The sequence below is a fragment of the Chlamydotis macqueenii genome, chromosome 4, assembly GCF_036417535.1.
Source record: "Chlamydotis macqueenii isolate bChlMac1 chromosome 4, bChlMac1.mat, whole genome shotgun sequence".
Classification (NCBI taxonomy): Eukaryota; Metazoa; Chordata; class Aves; order Otidiformes; family Otididae; genus Chlamydotis; species Chlamydotis macqueenii.
Genome location: NC_141559.1, coordinates 29,098,461 through 29,118,512, shown reverse-complemented (window position 1 = coordinate 29,118,512; position 20,052 = coordinate 29,098,461). Strand labels below are relative to the sequence as shown.

Genomic DNA, 20,052 nt, shown 5'->3' with positions numbered 1-20,052 from the left:
ATTGAATACTGGCAGCAGTGCAATGCTACAGTTGCTGATAAAAAGCCTTGGGCCTGAACTACAAGGTACTGTTTTCTTCACCTTTCGCTGACCTTACAATAAAAACAACTGAAAAAACATATACAAACCTTTTTTCATTTTTAGCAGTAGTAACCCGAATCAGGAACTTGTATTAGTGTCTCCTAAGGTCATGCACTTTTATTGACATACTAGACTGTTTGCCATGTAGAGTGTCAATAATCTGCTGATTAAAGGTCTCTCAAGTCCCACAGACACGATAGACCATGACAGCTTAATGACCTGCTTATTGTAATCTAGTGTAAGATACTTCTACAAATTACCATTTTCTCATTCCAAATTAGTCTTCAAATTTATGAAGAAGTCTATAAACAAGACCGAAAGATCTGAAGCTATATATTAGATGATGAACTGAAAGAACAGAGATGACAGCATGACTACCACAAAGTTGACAAGAAGCACGGACTTCAGTAGACACGTCGCAAGTTGATTATCAAGAGTGCCTGGGAACTAGCAGCCCACAGTGAGTGCTGGCAATGAGACAGCAGCTACAACACCCGAGTTCTCGCCTTGGTTTTCCCACTGACCTGCACCAAGACCCTGCACAGGTCACACTCCTTCTGTGCCTCAGTTTTTCCTACCATCTTTTGTCTTGTCTAAATAGACTGAATTCTTCACGACAAGGCCTCTCTCGAGGCTGATGGTTGAGTACAATACCATCCCTATTGTACTGGCAAAAAAAAAAGAGTAGCTTCTCAGGCTCAGCAAGGGTAAAAGTGTTGATGAAACACTGGTTTCTTATTGTTCAATTAAACAAGATTGGATTTGGGGTTATATGACAGATTATTGCTGGTTCACTTCCATTTTATATACTGAACATACAAGAAAGAAAACAGCATGAGAAAAAGTGTTTAGCAAAGGTTTCATTTTAGCAATACTGCTAACACTCCTTTGGTTTTAGCCATACGCTATTACAGTGGGTTACAAATCCACTGTTTGATAGATTTTAAGAAGTCTAAAATACAATACTGCAGGAGGGAAAAGGGAGATAAATGCAGCTGTAATGGAGTGGTACTGTCATCATACGACAAAAAAGATTTAGGAAAAACGCAGTGGAGATGCAAGAGAAATGCAGAGAGTCATCTTTTCTAGTGGCCTGTCTTAAATGCCACTAGAAAATAAACCTAACAGCAGCCTGATCAACCATTCACACCTGACAAACTTTCATCACCATCAGGACATTAAAGGCTGTTTTGATACCTTTTAGTCACAGCAGACAGCTATACTTTAAAAGACGCAATTACCTTGTCTGAGAAAGCCAGACTTTTTTTTTTTTCATAATAAAAGCCTGAGAGTCAAAGGACAGGGAAAAGAAAAATAAAGCAAAGAACATAAAAAGCAGAATAGAGGGGGTTCATGTGACGCATGCTATCTAGTTCCTTTTCTCCTTGCCTGTCCTAATTAAAGTGCATTCAGGATCAACACAATTAAGTCTAATAATGTCACAGAGGATACTAAGAGAGTAAGGGCACTAAGCTTGTTTGCTACAAGCTGCATGTCCCTGCCCTTGCCTCAGTAATCTGGAGTGCTGACTAGACAGAGAAATGCCCCTTGTGATATTTTTGCCACCCTCTGGCACCACAAATGAAAAACAGGGAACTCCAAGCTGCTAGGAGCTGAGATCATAGACGGAACCCAGACAAGTCAGTGTAAAGTTACCAGCCACAATGTGAAAACAAAAGCAAACCCTCAAGTTGCGCAGGAGCTCCTCTTAACATTTCTCTCTATGGCAGTACTAGCTACCTGTTACCTTATTCATTCCAGATTTCCTCATCTGTTTTGCATGTCCACCCAGTTCTCAGAAGAAATTCCACTATGAAATGAAGTTTGGAACAAAAATCTCTGTCCTGGGACAGCAGTTTTCTTCCATTTCATTTCCATTGCAGATTGTATTCACAGCATCTGATTATTTTAAAAACAAACAAAAACCCAACCAAACAAGAACAGAAACTTGTTCTAAGGTGCCTTTAGGCAGCAACTAGCTTTAATCTGCTCCACCAGAGAAAACAGAAAAAAAAAAAAACAAAAAAAAACAAAAAAACCCACCACATTTCATGACGATCCCATGCCCTGCAACATGACATCCTATGAATTTACTGTTCAGTGACAAAATGTTCATTCTTTAATGTTCTCTGACAACATTATTAGGAACGAAGACTGCAAAACATCATTCCTACGGAAAACTCTAGGTAGATGTCAACTACAATCAGCTACTACTAATTTTTTATCATTTTAACTGAATATTTGCTGTGCAGTCCCAATGGCTACTGTGTTTAAAGGATAATTTCTTAGTCTCCTTATGTTGAGGCCTGGGGTTTTCTGTTTGGTAGGTTTTCTGTTTTATTTATTAAGAAAAATGTAAGCTACACTTCCAAAACATTGACTCTGCTCATTCAAACACTTTTACTGCTTCCCATAGATTGCCAGTAAACACAAGACATCAAAGTAAATTTTCCATCAAAATTGGCAGGGTAGTTAAAGCATATCTGATATATGAACTAACACTCAATAATTTTGAAAAGCTTGGAAGCTTCAGAAGGTAGTGGCTCCTTAAATATTCTTACTTTTTTTTTTCTTTACAGTCCTTTAAAGCATTTTTGGGAATCAGTAAGTAAAGGGGGAAAAAAAATAAATTTATTTCAAGCTGCTGCTGCTGTATTTCAGCTTACAGAGTAGACCAGACTCATTACAGAGCTCTATCTTACTTCCATGTACCAAGGCAAACTTCTGCCAAGTTTTGCTTCGCTTGAAAAAGTAACAGATTTACTCAGATATTTATCAAATTTCCAAAATCAATAATGGTCCTGAAGAAAATAAAATAACGAATAGTTGCTCCTTTTCCTCCTTTCAGAGAAGGACAAACATAACTAGCAAAAAAAAAAAAAAAAACACCACAAAAAAAATCTGACAGCTGTCTTTGTATTCTTTATGAAATAAAACCTGTCAGATGTTAGGAAAACTATTATTATTTCATGCCCCAAGACTGCACTTCCATTATGCACTTTAGGTGTTCTTACAAGACACCCACTGCATTTTGATCAAAAAAGTTTCCCTGAGGACACAAACACTGCAGCTGTGCCATGCGCAGTTAAAACTATTTTGATTAATATCAACATCCAAAGTAAAAATCCTGTTCTTACAATAATATCCACCCACAAATTCTCTTGTACTGGTTCCAGGTCCCATTACCTCCAGCAAAACTAACTAGTCTTGAGTATTTTGCAAAAATTAGAATTAAGATACTCTTACGATCAAGTTTAGGGAAAGCAGTTTTAGTGAATCTACTAGGACAAAAGTGGGAATGAGGAGAAAAAGCTAATTAAGTAATTACCAATATCTCACTACCAAAATGTAAGGATATGACAAATAAGTTTCTAGATGCCAGTCCTATTAGGTTGCCCAGAAAGGTGGTGGAGGCCCCATCCCTGGAAACGTTCAAGGCCAGGCTGGATGAGGCTCTGAGCAACCTGATCTAGTCAGGGATGTCCCTGCTTCTTGCAGGGGGGTTGGACTAGATGACCTTTGAAGGTCCCTTCCAACCCTAACCATTCTATGATTCTATGATTCTATTTCTAGTATCATTCAGTATTTCTGTTAACAACCAGGATAAAGGAAAACAGCACATTTATTAATTTTTCCTATAGCAGTTAGAGTAAGACTTCAAGTTTATTTTAACACAGTACAGACATCTAGACAGAATGAAATCATCCATTCAGTGGAGACAATGTACAAGGAGCTACTCGAAAGCTGACACAGTCAAGTGCAGAAGTGCAGTGCAGAGAATGACCGAGCACATGACAATTCCTTACAGAAAAGGATTTAATACAGGATTACTCAAACGGCTGATGCCTGTTAAGACTCTCATTGCAAGTAAATTCTGCCCAGACTTCAAGGTCCCAGATTTAGAGAGATACACGCACATACACATATAGAGACATAGCACTTACACATTCCTCAGGAGGATCTCCACTTCCCATGGTTTTTCTCACTCAAGGACAGCAACAGCAAAGCACTGCTGCAATTTCAGCCACAATAACTATATCCATTTCTGACAAATCCAGATTCACACACTACTTCCTTACTGAGAGGGCATAATTAAATAATTAAAGATTAAAAACAACAAAAAAAAAAAACCTGTTTTAAAGACCCATGGTAAATTGTAAGCTGAATGAGTCAACAATACAAAGCTACTACACAAAAACCACAAGCTTCATACAGGAGCTTAAAAATTAAGCAACACAGCTTGCAAAACACAGAGAGTAATCCTTACGCTATATTTAGTCCCTGTAAGGCCCAGTTGTATGTTACACTCAGTTTTAGGAATTTAACTTTTTCAAAGACATGGAACATTTAAAGTATCTAAGAAAGCAAAGAAATTACTGGTGGTCTAAAAAAGAATAAACATACTTAGGATCTTTATTTACAAACACAAAGGACAGCAAACTGCAGCCTTTAACTGCTGCATAAAGAAAAAGGAATAACCTGTAGTCCGCGTTCACAACACAAACAGCAAAAGGCTGTTACTTAATCAAGGAGGATTCAGATGAGATATCAAGTAAAGCTTTCTAGTAGGAGGACAGCAAAACAGCTTCTCAGTGGGGAGACCTTATTGCAGCCCTTCAGTACTTAAAGGGGGCCTATAAGAAAGATAGGGACAAACTTTTTAGCAGGACCTGTAGCGGTAGGACAAGAGGTAATGGTTTTAAGGTGGAGGAGGGTAGATTTAGCTTAGACATAAGGAATAAATATTTTATGATTGGGGTGGTGAAGCACTGGAACAGATTCCCCAAAGAGGTGGTGGATGCCCCATCCCTGGAAACATTCAAGGCCAGGTTGGACGAGGCTCTGAGCAATCTGATCTGGTTGGAGATGTCCCTGCTCCTTGCAGGGGATTCAGACTAGATGACCTTTGAAGGTCCCTTCCAACCATTCTATGATTCTGATTCTCTGGTAAGTCCCTGTTCTACTGCTTTCCTGAGGCCAAAAAACATACATAGTACTTAAGCCTTCCCAGTATGATCCATTACTAAGTTACCTCTCTATTCAACAACACTCACGCTGAACTCTGTTTTGCTAATGGTATACTTGTGCAGGTCCTTCTTGTTAACCTTTATGTCCCTAGCTAGTTTGCACTGCAGCTAGCCTTTGGCCTTCTTGATAGCATCCCTCGTGCCCAAAGGATGCTTTTATGCACCTTCTGTCTTGCCTATCCTTGCTTCTATCTCTTCTCTTTTTATATTTGAGTTCATTAAAACTCCTTGCTTAGCTAAACATCCCTTCCCCTGAGATTCTTAGTTGTCCTGCACAGTAGGATGATTTGTTCCTGACCTCTCAATAAGCTTTCCTTAAAGACCTCAATCAAATCAAACTATTAGTAGTTTCCCATTATCAAGTATCAACAAACGAATAAGAGAAGTTGATATGGCTTCAAAATCTTTTTGCATCTTTCTGAGAATCAAATGACAAGTTACAAGATGAGGGTAAAAACTCTGGAAAGGCAAATACAAAAAAAAAAACCAAACTTGCAAAATAAGTTATAAGTTAAGCTACTATAGACCAGTTACAAGCTGTCATTCTAATTATTTTGCCATTTCTCACCCCATCTCCCATGCATTCAGTGAATATCCATTCTTTGCTTTTCAGTTGAAAGCTTTTATTCCTTGTGGCAAGAACAAATTGAGTATATTGAAAGGTTTTGGAAGAGTGAGACAAAACAGTGCAAACTGAAGAGGCTAACATAAGACTCCAAATTTAGTAGTAAAAATACTAAGGATAATAATCACTAAGGATAATAATGTTTCACACCTCAACACTCTCAGTATTATTGTTAGGGGTTGCATATTTTTTCCTCACTATAAAAAACTTAATAAAATTTTACCGTGCTGCAAATGATCAGTTTGAGAAATCTGACAATTGTACTTTTGCCCCCAGGTTGGAAACGGAGCTAGTTCTCTCCTCCAAACTAGCATTTCCTGACAATGCAAGTGCCTCTGTCCTCCAACTGTGACAGCAATACAATCATGGACATTAAAGGTCTGAAACTGTTTAACAGATTTTTATAGTGTGTAAATCACATCCCAACTACTTGCTATTTATTGGCTTTTCTCATGAACCTTGTACATTCTACATAATACAATGGTCTAGAATAGAAGAAATTAGTGCAGTTTACCTTGTAGTAGTGGAGATTTTTATTTTTTTATTTTTTTTTTAAGATCTGACTCCTACTGCTAAAAAGAGGGAAAAAAACTGCACCAATTGGAGAAATCTGAGAGAATATGCTACTGCGAAATGCTGGCAACTGTTACACTCATCACTGTGATATCAATATTGTAAACTCTGACTTTCTTTAGCCGTTCCTCCAAAAATGATCAACAGAATATAGTCTCAATTGTTAAGGAGCACATAAGATACACAAGTATTAGCATTAAATTTTATTTGCAACATATCACTGCTTTATCTCATAATTCCTTTCTTTTGTATGCAGTCTCCACTTCCATTAGGAAAATTACATTACACAAACTGACATTTAAATCACCAGAAAGAAATAAAAGATAACTTGCAAACATGGTAGAAGCATGCTACAGTTACATTTCCAACAGAATGATCAGGATTTTCCCCTCACTTGAATGAAAAAGACAATTTATAAAGAATAAAATATTTCATAGCTGAGTCCAAGGGCAAAAAACCTTGAAAAAAAAATGCAAAAATAAGAAATGTTGAGGAATTTCTGCGATATAAAGCTATTTTAAAATGTGTGTGTATATACAGGTATATAAATACAGATACAGATGCATGCATTATTCTAGCAGAGGTCAGGTAATTCCAACATTCATTAATGAGAATTTGCAACAGTTTCTAAAGAGTGGGAATAATAATAGCACCTTTCCAGACAAGATTTCATGCCTAAGAACCTCTCAAGAGGAAGAGGGGTGACATCGTCCCACACTACTTCAGAAAAGGAAACAGAAACTGCTATCAACTTGGACTATATCTGACTCCTTCACACAAGAAACAAACTCATCTCCATCTGCTGAGCAGGAACGCCAGCGGGGTCTCCTGTCTTGTTCTGGTGAGGGGGGACCTAAGGTGGCAGCTTCTGTAGGAAACTGCTAGAAATCGCTCCCCTTTGTTCAGTGGACTTAGCCGAGCCTAGGGCGGACCCGCTGCTGGCCAAGGCCGAGCCAATTGGTAGCAGAATGTTCCACGATAACGCCTCTGCAATAACATATTTAAGAAGGGGAAAACAGAAGAAAGAAAAAAAAAAAAAGAGAGAAGAGAAGATGTGAAGAAGCTGAGTGGGGACAGGGAGGGGGAGGCGCAAGCCTTGTGGGCCTTGCAGGCCTCACCCTCTGGCCTCCTGTCAGGCAGCCGACTGGGCCCCACTCGGCCCAGCCTGGCTGCAAGAAGTGGAGAGGAGATGAGATGTGAATGAGATGTAAAAAGATCCTGAGAGGCGTCTGCCAGCCTGTTGTGAAGAATTTTTTCTTGTGAGAGGAACGGCTGCAGACGCTAAGGTTAGTGAAGAAGGAGGGGGAGGAGTAATGCAGCTCCTGGCCAAGATTCCCCTGCAGCCTGTGGTGACGAACATGGTGGAGCAGGTTGTCCCCCTGCAGCCCATGGAGGTCCACGGAGGAGCAGAGATCCACCTGCAGCCCATGGAGGACCCCACGCCAGGGCAAGTGGAGGCCTGAAGGAGGCTGTGGCCTGTGGAGGGCCCTCTGGGGCAGCCATTCTGGAGGGACTGCACCCTGTGGAAGAGATGACCATGTCATGAAGGACTGTGATGTATGGGTGGGACCTCACAAACAAGCAGGGGAGGAATGTGAAGAGTTCTTCCTCCAATCAGGAAGCAGCACCATAAAACAACGTGTGATGAACTGACCACAACCCCCATTCCCTCTTCCCCCCTGTGCCGCTTAGGGCGGGGGGAAGGTGGTAGAGATAATGTTAAGCTCGGGAAGAGGGAGGGGTGGGGGGAGGTTATCTTGTTCCCTGTCTCATTCTCCTGCTAGTTTTAGTAATAAATGAATAGTTTTCCCCAAGTCGAGTCTGTTTTGCCCGTGACGGTAACTTTAAGGATTTCTCCCTGTCCTTATCTCAAACCTCGAGCTGTTTTTCTTATATTATCTCCCCCTATTCTCTCGGAGGGTGGGGGGAGTGAGAGAGAGACTGCGCAGTCTGGTCCCGATCGGGGCGGAACTACGACATTATCTATGGAGAAAGAGATTGGCATCGGTTCCTACAGGTCACCACCATGCAACTCCTTTTGATTAACAAGAAGCAATACTACTTGAAGCCTTAAAGCATTTCCTCAGGTCTCAGCACTAGAAAATGAAAATACTCAAAATAGAGAAGCGTCTGTTTTTGAAGGTGTTTTATGGACCTCATAACAATTATGTTTTTCCACAAAGCTCTAGCTGCTTGTTATTGTTAGTTCTAGCTAACTTGTTACTCATTACTTGAGATTCTCAGTTTTGCTTGGCTCATTCGTTTTCATAGGTAAAGAAAAAGCTAAAAATTAGTAGTCCAAAATTCTCACAGTATTAGCTTAAATTATGACTAAAAATCAAGTCTCATATCTTGGAGCCTTGGTATTTTTCCAAGGCTTGCACTGGCAATGTCAGAAATCACTTCGCTGTGACTGTATTTTATCACTCCATCTTTCTGGGGAGCTGATGTTTTTACTAATAGGTAAGAAAGTAATCGTGTTATGTCTAAGAGATCAATCTTCTCTTGAACTTGTACAGCACATCTTCAGACGGGTAAACAATTGTCAGCATAAGTAATGCCTGTTTCAGCATCACAAAGCTCTTTATAGGACATGTATGATAGCTAAATAACTAATAAGCATGTAATTAGTATGTGTAACATGTTAAGCAGCAAAGGCAGATGTGCAATTTCCATTTTGTATTAAAAGTTCATTGACATGAAAGCTATAATAGTAGAAAGCTCATGTCTAGAAGTTCTGGAAAGAGGTTCCTGGGTGCTGAATCCCTAATGATCCTGTTGCGCTTCCAGGTCTTGCAGGAGGATCTGTAAACTGATTCAGAAGAGTAACAATGATTTCTGCTGATCAGAGATGTCCTGCTCCCAGCCACAGGTGTCTCAAAGCAAATAATACAAATTACAACGCGTGACACAGACACTGAACAGGCAAATAATTCAACAGCAATTCAGGAACTCTCTAGAGAGAAAACCAAGTGTTCCAACCATTCCCAAAACCAAACAAGGCAACAAGCATTTGTAGTCTCACAAATATAAACTATGTGCCTTTGCAACTTGATTTATATACAAACAGTACTTAAGCAAGTTACAGAATGACCAACTGATCAAATACAGAACATAATACATCTGATTTCTAAATAGGCTTCATATAAGATGCACACCAAAAAAAAAAGAAGAAAAAGGGCTATGAGATTTTAATGCAAGATTTGTGTACTCATTTGTCCAAGCACGAGCCAGATCTCCACATAAAAGAAGGACAAGACTGAGAACACTGGATTGATTTTAATTGGCTGGAATGAAGTAGGACATGGAAAAAAGATGAGGAGTAGCTCTCCATTAAAAAGGGAATGCAGTTATTTACATCATTGATTTAGAAATACTGATTTTGATCATCTTGGAATACCAGTGAACAGATGTTTGACAAAAAAAAACCCCATCAGTCCTGACAATAAATTGGGGAGGAAAAGAATGATAAAACCTAGGAAAAAAAAAGTGGCATACACAATAATTTAGGCCCAAGACTGAAATCTCACTGCCTTTCCACAGAATACAGTTATTGATCCTTGAGTATGTATATTGAACACCCACTATCAGTAACATAGCTTTTAGTAGATGCAAATAAAACCAAGTGAGACAACAAGCCACACTGAGCACTGGGGGCAAGGAAAGAAAGGAGGTTGATGAACAGAGAAGCTGAGACCCAGCTCAAGAACCTGCAATTTTACAGCCAAGAGCTCTGAAGCGAGAAGGAAGTCTATGCCAACTAGTAAGCATTTGGAGGGCTTTGAAGGCAATCCACTGGTCAACTGCACTAAAATCAGCTCTGCTGTCTTGCACAGGTGAGCAAAGAGAGCACTCTGCTACTATCTCATGAGTAGCTGGCATTGCTGATTCAGAATGATTCGACACTCAGGTCACACACTCTCAGAGAAAGACTTTAGACATGAGCTAAAAATTCAAATGGATTATGTAAAAGAACATCTTAAATTTTTAAAGCAAAAAACACATTAGGCTTGGAAAATAAGATATTTTACTATCCTGCAAGGGCCCTAGCAACTTAACAAAAGGTTTCCCTTCCAGATGAAGAAATCAATAGATTTCTTTGATGGATAATCATGAAAGTTATCACCACAGAGTAATCAAGAGTCCAGGTTCTTCAAAACTTGCTTAGGATGCTAGAGATCCTGCTCTGTTTAATTTCTCAATTTGTCTGAGCCAGAGGCTGAAGCTGATCTGAATCTCTTCTGCAGACAGCGTGAGGAAATTAACCACATTATCAGCTAACCAAAAAATTCCATACTGGAACTACAAGGAATTTAGGGGACTGCTTTCCCTTAAATATAAAGAATTTTTTTAAATAGACTTTTTTTTTTTTTAACTTTAACAAATTGGCATTTCTTAATTAATAGAATATCAGTAAGTTGGTTGACTTTAGAAAGGGAAATTTTCCTTACTTTCTTATTATTGAAATGGTTTAATTTGGTAACCTACAAAGGTTAACAAATAGCCTCTTCCCCCTCACCACCCCAAAACCCAGAATACTTTCCTCATCTGTGCTTTCACAGGTGGATGCATAGTTTCCAGGATCCTTGCCTGGACAGATACAGCCCCGGCAAGCAGAAGCCTTTGATCAGATTCCAGCTGGCTGCTTGAAAGGATTTGTTTAGGGCTCACGCTGTTGTAAAACAGCATGAAAAAGTTACTTTGTGCATAGGCTCACATGAGATGCACTCCTTTTCAGAGAGTAATGACCTGGCTAACACAAGCTCCCTCTACTGCTTTGCAGTCCTGTGTTGCTCTTGCTATGAGGAACTTTCTTATAACTTACCCAAGTAAAATCGTCAAGGGCCACACTGACTCATCTACCACTGAGAATAAAATGTGGTGTCCCAAAGGAACTCAGTATTAGTAGTACTCCAGCTGAGAAACTGTAGTGGCATTTACTGAAGTACTTTTGCTGCCGTATTTCCTATAATTACTTCTTCAAACCCTAATCTGTTTTGATTGATATAGGTCCATGGCTAGCAAGGAAGCTATCACTGTTTCCTTTGGGGAAAGCAGGGATAGAGCTTTACACAAAGAGACCTTTAAATAAGAAGCACACTTTGCAGACAAATTGGCCAGTGCTCAACATATGATTCTATTTTTGGTTAGTATCACTGAAAATACAGTGTTAACAGAATTCTGTCCCTCCTGACTTTAACATCTCCTTAATCTTGGCCAGCCTACTTAACATCACCTGTATCTGAATCCCTGTCCTGCATATCACCTTCACTAGAAAAAGCAGAAATCAGTATGAACGTGATACAAGTAATAAGCTAGGAAAAAAAACCTTCTCCCTGTCCCTTCCCCCTAAGATTATGCCAGTCAAGAAGCAACCTGTGGCTTGTGTGGAGCTGGCAAATTGCCCTTTGGACACAGAAAGCAGATGGATTTTGAGGTTATGAGCTACTGGATACTGAAAGGCTTAGACTTAGAAAGAGAAGAAAGGACATTGTTTGTTAAATCCACCCCTGAAAATCCTCAACAAAAGGCAACTTTCCTTGCTAGCAGGCAGTTTGTCTTGATGTTGGATCAATCAGGGCCACTGGTGGTTCAAAGCTTGCTACACTGATGACTCAGAAATAGTCACCCGGCTCATTCCTGGTCTAAAAACTCTCTTCCAGCAATCTGCGCAACTTCCCAGTTCACTCAAGAGTCATGCAAGAAACAGCCAAGATGACAGCTGAAGAAATTAGAGTAAAACCTTGGATGAAAGCCAGCAGTTCCCAGAAAACAGATCTTAACTCTGTACACTATTCCTCCAAGGCAGACCACAGGGCAACACGCAGTAACCAATTTCTTTGGGGAATGTTAATCCCTTCAGACAGAGAGTGGAAGAAGTAAAACACAGGGAGCCCATGGAGGCAAAGAAAATAACTCTGAAGGAGCCAGACGTAAGGGAGAGGTGACATTTTCACCTTTAATTCACTTGATTGGATAGAAGCACACATCGGTTGGGTCTTTTGTCGAGAGGAAGGGAAGACTAGAGATGACAAGGCAAGCGAAAAAAAACCAGCCTAGACCAATGAACACATTCACCCAGAGTTCACGTGAGGCTAAACTAGATCCCTGTACTATTCATGAAATAGAAGAAGAATTACATGACTGGCTACTTATGAGTAATTATCACAGCTATTATAAAAAGATATATTAGGAGAATTTTGGCTGTTATATAATTATCCTGTGGGTCACCATCTGTCTTTAAGTCTTCATAAAATTAAACATATGTTGTTTTCACCAACTGTTGTAGTAGATTCACATTCTCATCCTGCTTACATGCTGCAACATAAGAAGTCTATTCATATTATTGGGAATATGTCAGAGCCAAATATCAAGTAGTGCTCTGCTAGCAGTTTACTTTGAAAGCCAGGCCACTTCCTCCCATGTTCAACTAATGACTCGAGAGTTTAGACCTCTTGCTAACTCATCAGACATAGCTTTGCCCATTGCTTTGCTGCAGCTTTTCTTTGCCAATAGAGTTACAATCTGAAGTATTAAGGGATGTTTCAGTTACTCTTAGCTTTTTTTCTTTTTCTCCCTCTCTCTTTTACAAGTTCTGGAAGAGGACAACTCAGGGCTTTAACTGCTCAAAGAGTTCCTGTCTATAAAACAAGACCCTCTGCAGCAGGCTCCTACTTCATACCTTTGGACAAGGTGTTACTAGTGAGAACTCCCAATATTGCTCACAGTCATTTTCCTCCCAATAAATACTGCAGATGCAGGCCAAAATGTTTCAGATTTACTAAAGAGGAAGGAGGAAAAACATTTAGCACCTTACTTCCTCTGTATTTTGCCAGCAGGTCAGCAAAAGTTTGAAGATTACTGTTCGAGTGATGGTACAAGAATGGTCACACAGAAATGCCATCTTTCAAGCCCACTGGTGGGGAATCATAAAGGACCAAGATTTTGCACAATTCATTATTCTCTCACCTCTCCGTCCCCCCAAAACAGTTTTAAGTAGTCACAAATTGTGCTGAATGTTCCACTGGGATACCAGTGAAAAAAAAAAAACAAACAAAACAAGATTAGTGGTGGAATCGAGGAACTGTATGGAAGAGCTGGTTGAACTCCCCAGAGGCAAGGTATGAAATAGAATCCTTTACTCACACCTGCGTGTAATTTTCAACTCAAGGGCCCTCAGAAATAGATTATGCATCAAAACATCAAGCTAACAGTGCTGCTGACAAGAAGTTAAAGTTCAAACCACATCACATTTTATTAAGTAGAGCCAGACCTTTGCATCAAGTCTATGTTTATACATTTTTTTCCCCATAAGTGCAGGAGAGTTGATACAATTTGTCATAGCCACTAGCACAGTTACAACACAATTAGATGAAGTGGGCTGTCCCTCTTTCCAAGTGCTTACAGAAGGAGCAATAACCTCAGAAACTACAACCAAAGTAATCAGATTTATTTATTAAAAAATTGCAGAATTACTATTTTTTAAAGTCATGAGTGGCAATTAAAAAAAAAACTGCCAGATATAAAATAATTTTAATTAAAAACTGAATAAACTGTTGATTGGGCACTATACTTGAATCATGAACATGTTAAAACTGATGACAAGACCTCCAAATTTAAGCCTCATATAGAAAATTGGCTATAAGACTTCAAATACAAATGTGCTATGCAATGCACCAAAATTCTAAAAATTAGAAGAAGCAATAGTAGCTTGATTCCAACACTGGACCCTTTAGGCAACAGTTACAAAATGTGTCTTGTACAGAGTGACACTTGATAACCAGTACTGGGGAAAATTATCTTCCCAAGCCACCAGCTTCAGCTCTGAGAACTACAGAGTGCTTACTTTGCGTAGCCATGTACATGACTAAGAACTATTTTTAAAAGTAGCATTCCACTCGGTTGAGAAGGAAGGACACAGTATGTGTGGCAACAGCACCCAGTCTGTATTTATTCTGCAGGAACAAGAGGAAATTACAACCCAAGGATGGAGCAGGAGCTGTCTGGGTGCTGAGCCTGCAGTGGGTGGGTGAGCAAGGCACTCTCAGGCTACCTGTAGTGCTTTCCGCTCAACACTGCTCAACTCAAAACACTATAGTTTCTGTTACTGGCACCAAGTAGTATAAGACCACACAGTGCTCACCTCACCTTTCCTGTTGCAAGTCTGGCAAGTCTTGCCGTGCCAAATACAGAGCTGTGTGGCAAAGGGAGCTACAGTGTGGCTCTTTTATCCTACCTCACCTCCAAGCTGCAGAGATGTGCTCCTTCGTGGCAATCCCCAGACATCAGCCCAATTAATCAGTCTGGGCTCGGCACTGGGACACTCAGCCCCAAGAGACCCTTAATTTTATGGCATTGGGCAGCATGGAAAGGACCAACAGCTCAGCCTGCCATCAGGAAATATACCCTATTAAGAGATGCTTCTGGAAAATCTCATCAAGTCTTTCTCTCTTTCCAGATCCAAATAAGCTTGCAGCTGTTTTGCATTTCACTACACCAAGAGTAAAAAGGAAGGCAGTAGTTGTGGAAGAAGTTTTTCAAATCCTCTCCAACACTCAGCATCCCCTAGTTAGAGCTCTTCAGTATCTAATGGCAAAGTAACCAGGCAGAGTTTCATCCTCCAAACTGATTATATATTTCGTGCTTATGGCTCTACCAACAGTACCGTGGCTGGGGGGGCAGTGGGAATAGCTGTACATCCAGTCCACCCAGAAAACTGCTTCACAGTGTTACATCTTAAGAACTCAGATACAAAGTAGGCATTTACCATACTTTACAATACTGTAACATAAAGAGCTAAAACAATTACACTTACCAATGAGATGCCTACTTACAAGGCAAAAAAAAAAAAAAACCAACCCACAGCCAAAACCACAGAGACGAGATCATCTGCAAGCTAACACTTTTTTTTTTTTTCAAATCTTTTGCTATTAATGCTAAATTTCCCAACGTTAATCCCTTTCTCAAAATGCATAATTTCTAAGATATTTTAAGTTAACCTCCCCTTTGGTTACTAGCTGAATTAAGAACCACACAGCAGTAGACACACCATCTTAGAGACAGCAACAGCTATCTCTAAGTAGAGTACAATGTGCAGCATAAAACCATTTGAAAAAGTTTTTCAATTAATGAATGACCATTGCAAACTTGCTGAACTTCAGTTTTTCAAATCACATTCCTTGTAGGCTTCATTCTCAGCTACAATCACACTGAATTGCCATAAAAGCAAAGCCTCTGGAATAGAAACCGTTGTGCAAGGAGGAGAATTTGGGAAAGTCTATTCCCCTGCCAGCTGCTGCTGCCTCTCCCCAAACACGGCATCATCACAGTATAGCAAAGCAGTGACAGAGCGGTCCAGGGACTGCCAGTTTGGGGCAGCTCCTATCATGGAGATAAGGAAATGGATGCTGCACGACCCTTGTATAAAAAGCTCAGTCTTCAGTGCCGATACATACACTCCAACTTGATCAATGAGTACAGGACTGGAGTACAGCAATATTTCCAATGCATTAATAAAATCATCTCAAGTAAATGAATACCAAGGAACAATACTTAGATTCAGCAACAAATCTATTGTTAGAAAAACATTTTTTTTTATCACTAGCTGCTATAAATGTATTTTGATCAGCACCTGCTTGTTGATCTTCAAATTGCTTTGCTTTCCTACAGATTATTCAAAGAAGGTGGAAAACAATTTCTTTGAAAAACAACCCAAGAAAAAATTACAGCATTGACTCTCAGCTCTTGTGAAAGGTTTTAAAAGCATTCACCTAAATTTACTATTATGCTGTCATGTAAAAGAGGCTTTCAATAGCCTCGGTGCCAGTACACCTCCCACAACACAGCAGCTTACAGCAGACTCAAAAGTACAGCTTCTGGGAGAAAATACAAGATAAGATGGTCTCATTCCAGCTGATTAGAGCAACCCATTCACTATAAAAGCAAGAGTACTGGCCTTTTCACAGGCAGGTAGTTCTGCTGCTCTTGTAAGTGAAAAACAAGTTCTACCACATGACTTCTCAGCAGTGCTGCTTGTTTCCTTGAGGTCTGCCAAAAGCAAGAGCAGCTAAGAGCGGTTTGTGAGGGTGACAGGAGAGCTGCGCAGGTAAAGAAGAGTACATTGAACCATATCTGAAGAGGAACTCAAGATCATGGATAAGCTAGCAACAAAAGAACCTTTTCAACGAGAAGTTTTCTATCCGCTGCTTCAAGAGCATAGGGTCATATTTCATTCCAAGTCCTTGCAGGAAGAGTACATCCCTAAGAAGAGGGCAGGAAAGCAGTGTAATCAAGGAAGAGCTGGAAGGGAGTGACTCACGAGTAAGCACAGACAAACATAGACCCGTCTACACTCAAGGTACAGGCAGAACACAAAGATCGCACATCAGCAGCAGCAGCAGGTTTGGGTGTCCCCATCCCATTCAAAGGGCTAATAAAAGTGGAAGAGCTGCGCACCAACTATACAGAGTTTCTCTTGGCAATGTTCATGCATTTAATTCATGTACTACATACTTCATCAGAGCAGATGACGAGGTAAACATTGGTACTGCTCAAGAACCAACATTAAACTTCCAAGTTACTAGCAGCCTACCAGATTGACACATTTAGCTGTCGAAAACTGTGCCAGCTAAACACTGTATGGGTGCACCTAGATCTCCAAGCCCATCTCCTATTTGCTTCTTTCAGGGTGTGTGATCTCACATTTTGCATGAGAATGCAGGGCAGGTTATTCCCGCCTACTACATCATTTTATTTCTTACTATTACAAAGCTATCATTCATCATTAAGTGTAGTGAGACACTGGAACAGGCTGCCCAGAGAAGCTGTAGATGCTCCATTATCATCAGATGTCCCTGCTTATGGTAGGGGGGGTGGACTAGATGATCTTTAAAGGTTTCTTTCAACTCAAACTATTCTACAATTCTATGATCATGACTACAAGTTGATAATGTCATCTACACCGCAGTAAATTCAAAATATCAATGCTTATTTCCCTGCAATGCTGCTAAGGATGATCTGGTGTAGAGGTAGGAGGACCTTCTAGCCCTACCCCATTCAGTATACATGCAGTAGTCACTGTGCAAGCAAAATAAATAAATAAATAGTAAAAAAAAAAGAGGGAAAAAATTAAGTAGCAATGCAATCTTGAAAAAAAAAAAAAAAAAAAAATCACCAGAAATTTCAGGTCAAAATAACCAAAGCCACATATGTTATTCTGAAGGTCAATCACTCAACTCTTTTTCTAAGGTATGAGTAAAAATGCAGGTCAGATTTGAAAAAAGCTCAAAGCAGGCTGCAAAACAATGCTGAAGTGCAGAGATTTACATGGTATGGAGAACTGCTGATCTACTGAAATGAAGTAAGAAACAAAATGGAAGCTCATTGTATAATTATACTCATATACAGCAATTTACTTGAGAGAAAAAAGCATTATGTAGTTCTGCAGAAAGCAACTTGCACTGAATGGAGAGAAAAAAAAAACAACTAAGGACAAGCAGAAACTACAGGTAGCTAAAAAGGAACTGAAGCAAAATAGATTTGGAGCTCCTGTTAAAAACCACAATCATAGAATGGTTAGGTGTTGTGGTTTTGTTTAGTGAGGGGGGGCCTAAGTGAGGGGGTCCCAATCGGGGCTGAACTACGACATTAGGGTTGGAAGGGACCTTCAAAGGTCATCTAGTCCAACCCCCTGCAAGGAGCAGGGACATCTCCAACTAGATCAGATTGCTCAGAGCCCCATCCAACCTGGCCTTGAATGTTTCCAGGGATGGGGCATCCACCACCTCTCTGGGCCACCTGCACCAGTGTTCCACCACACTCATTGCCAAAAAAACTTTATTCCTTATGTCCAGTCTGAATTTGCTTTCTTCTATTTAAAAACCATTACCCCTTGTCCTATCACAACAGGCCCTGCTAAAGAGTTTCTCCCCATCTTTCTTATAATTCCCCCTTTAGGTACTGGAAGGCTGCTATAAGGTCTCCCCAGAGCCTTCTCTTCTCCAGGCTGAACAGCCCCAACTCTCTCAGCTTGTCCTCATAGGAGAGTCCAGAGCTGTAATAAATTGACTCTATGACAATATCTAGGGTCTAAACTCTTCATTACAGTCGAGGCTAAGTCTGGATCCAGCCACACCTAGGCTCCTTCCTGGAAGGAGTTTAGAAAGCAAGGAGATCCAGCCTGAATCCCATAACTCAGTGCAAGGGTCTTCCCAGACTTGCCTTTAACAGTTTCCCCTCTTCTAGTTAGTGGGAACCTCAAATTGCCACAACTTCTCAAATATGATGGACAGTGGCTTGGCAGCTACATCTTCTAGTTCCCTCAGGACCCAGGGATGCATCTTATCAGGTCCATGGACCTGTGCACCTTCAGGTGCATCTAAGGAGATGGTCCCGAATCTGCTCTTCTCCTACAGTGGGCAGTTCTTCATTCTCCCAGTCCCTGCTTTTGCGTTCCACAACTTGGGTGATGTGGCTAGAGCCCTTGTCAGTGGAGACTGAGGCAAAAAAAGTCATTGAGTGCCTCAGCCTTCTCCATCTCCTGGGTAAGCAGGTCTCCCATTTCCTCCCAGAGGGCCCACATTCTCCCTGGTCTTCCTTTTATCCCTGTACCTAAAGAAGGTTTTCTTGTTGCCCTTGATGTCCCTGGCCAGATTTAATTAAATCAGGGCTTTAATCTTCAATAAACTTGTCAGTTCCCACCAATTATCACATCTGCATGCAAAAGAAGACTCTTTCAGTTTCTACCATTTCAAATTCATGGCCTCATTGTATTTAGCTTGCAAGCAGAAAATTGTGACAACACCACAAAGCAGCTCCACTAGATTCTGCTACAACTGATTCTGATTTTCCTTTCAAAGGTCACATACACTGATGTCCTCTCTAGGCACAGTTTAGTCTGTGGTTATGCAAATAATTTCGCATCAGCAACTGATCTTAAGCCTCAGATCTTCCATTCATTGCTCATTCCTGTTCCACCCTGGGACAGAGACTGCTTCTTTCTCAAGGTGCTAGCACTACTCTTTCTTTAGATGTTCTCTAAAGCAGAACTACAAATTATGTAGGTTTTAAAGGAAAAAAAAAAAAAAAAGACATAAAAACAAACAAACAAAAAAAGCTTTAGTATGTTTGTAACCTATATAGTTTCATTGTTTCAGTTTAGAGAGCTGTCAAACCAGCATTTATGCCGGTACAATTAACAGTGTCACCAACTAGCAGATGGTGAATCTGCCACCAAGAAAGTCAGTCACTTCGTATTACACCTAGCTGAAACTCACTGAAATTTTTCTGAAAGTAAGGATGCTCCTCAAAACAAACTAAGCCTCATTAAAGAGGACAGGATCTTCTATTTCGGTTTACAAGGAGTTACTGAATGTAACTGGAAGCACCGGAAAAAAAATCAGTATTACTATACAAAGATTTGCAACTCAAGAGTCCTAACAACCAAGTACTTTGAATTAAAGCAGTAGACATATTATTCACACCTCATTGCTGTCTTGCGAATCTGTTCTGCAGGAAGTAGAAAATACTTGACAATGATCCAGACGCAACACTTAAACATTTAATTTGCACACACAGCACTTAGCACAACTAAAGTTTTGATAAACGGATCACAGTAATCAGTGCTGAAGAGAAAGAGAACCAGCACACTTCAGAGCCCTTATCTTCTGCTTTTCATACCTCCACCACATCTCAAAGGCCTTCAACACCCTAGAGGGGACCCCAGTGAGGAAAGCAATCTTTTCCAGT

The 20,052-nt window shown here is 40.2% G+C and overlaps 1 protein-coding gene across 1 annotated transcript in view; it reads right to left on the bottom strand.

The window, feature by feature from the left end:
- TSPAN5 (tetraspanin 5) overlaps positions 1-20,052 on the bottom strand; it is an 88,896-nt gene that overhangs the window by 43,273 nt on the left and 25,571 nt on the right. The window lies entirely within an intron of this gene.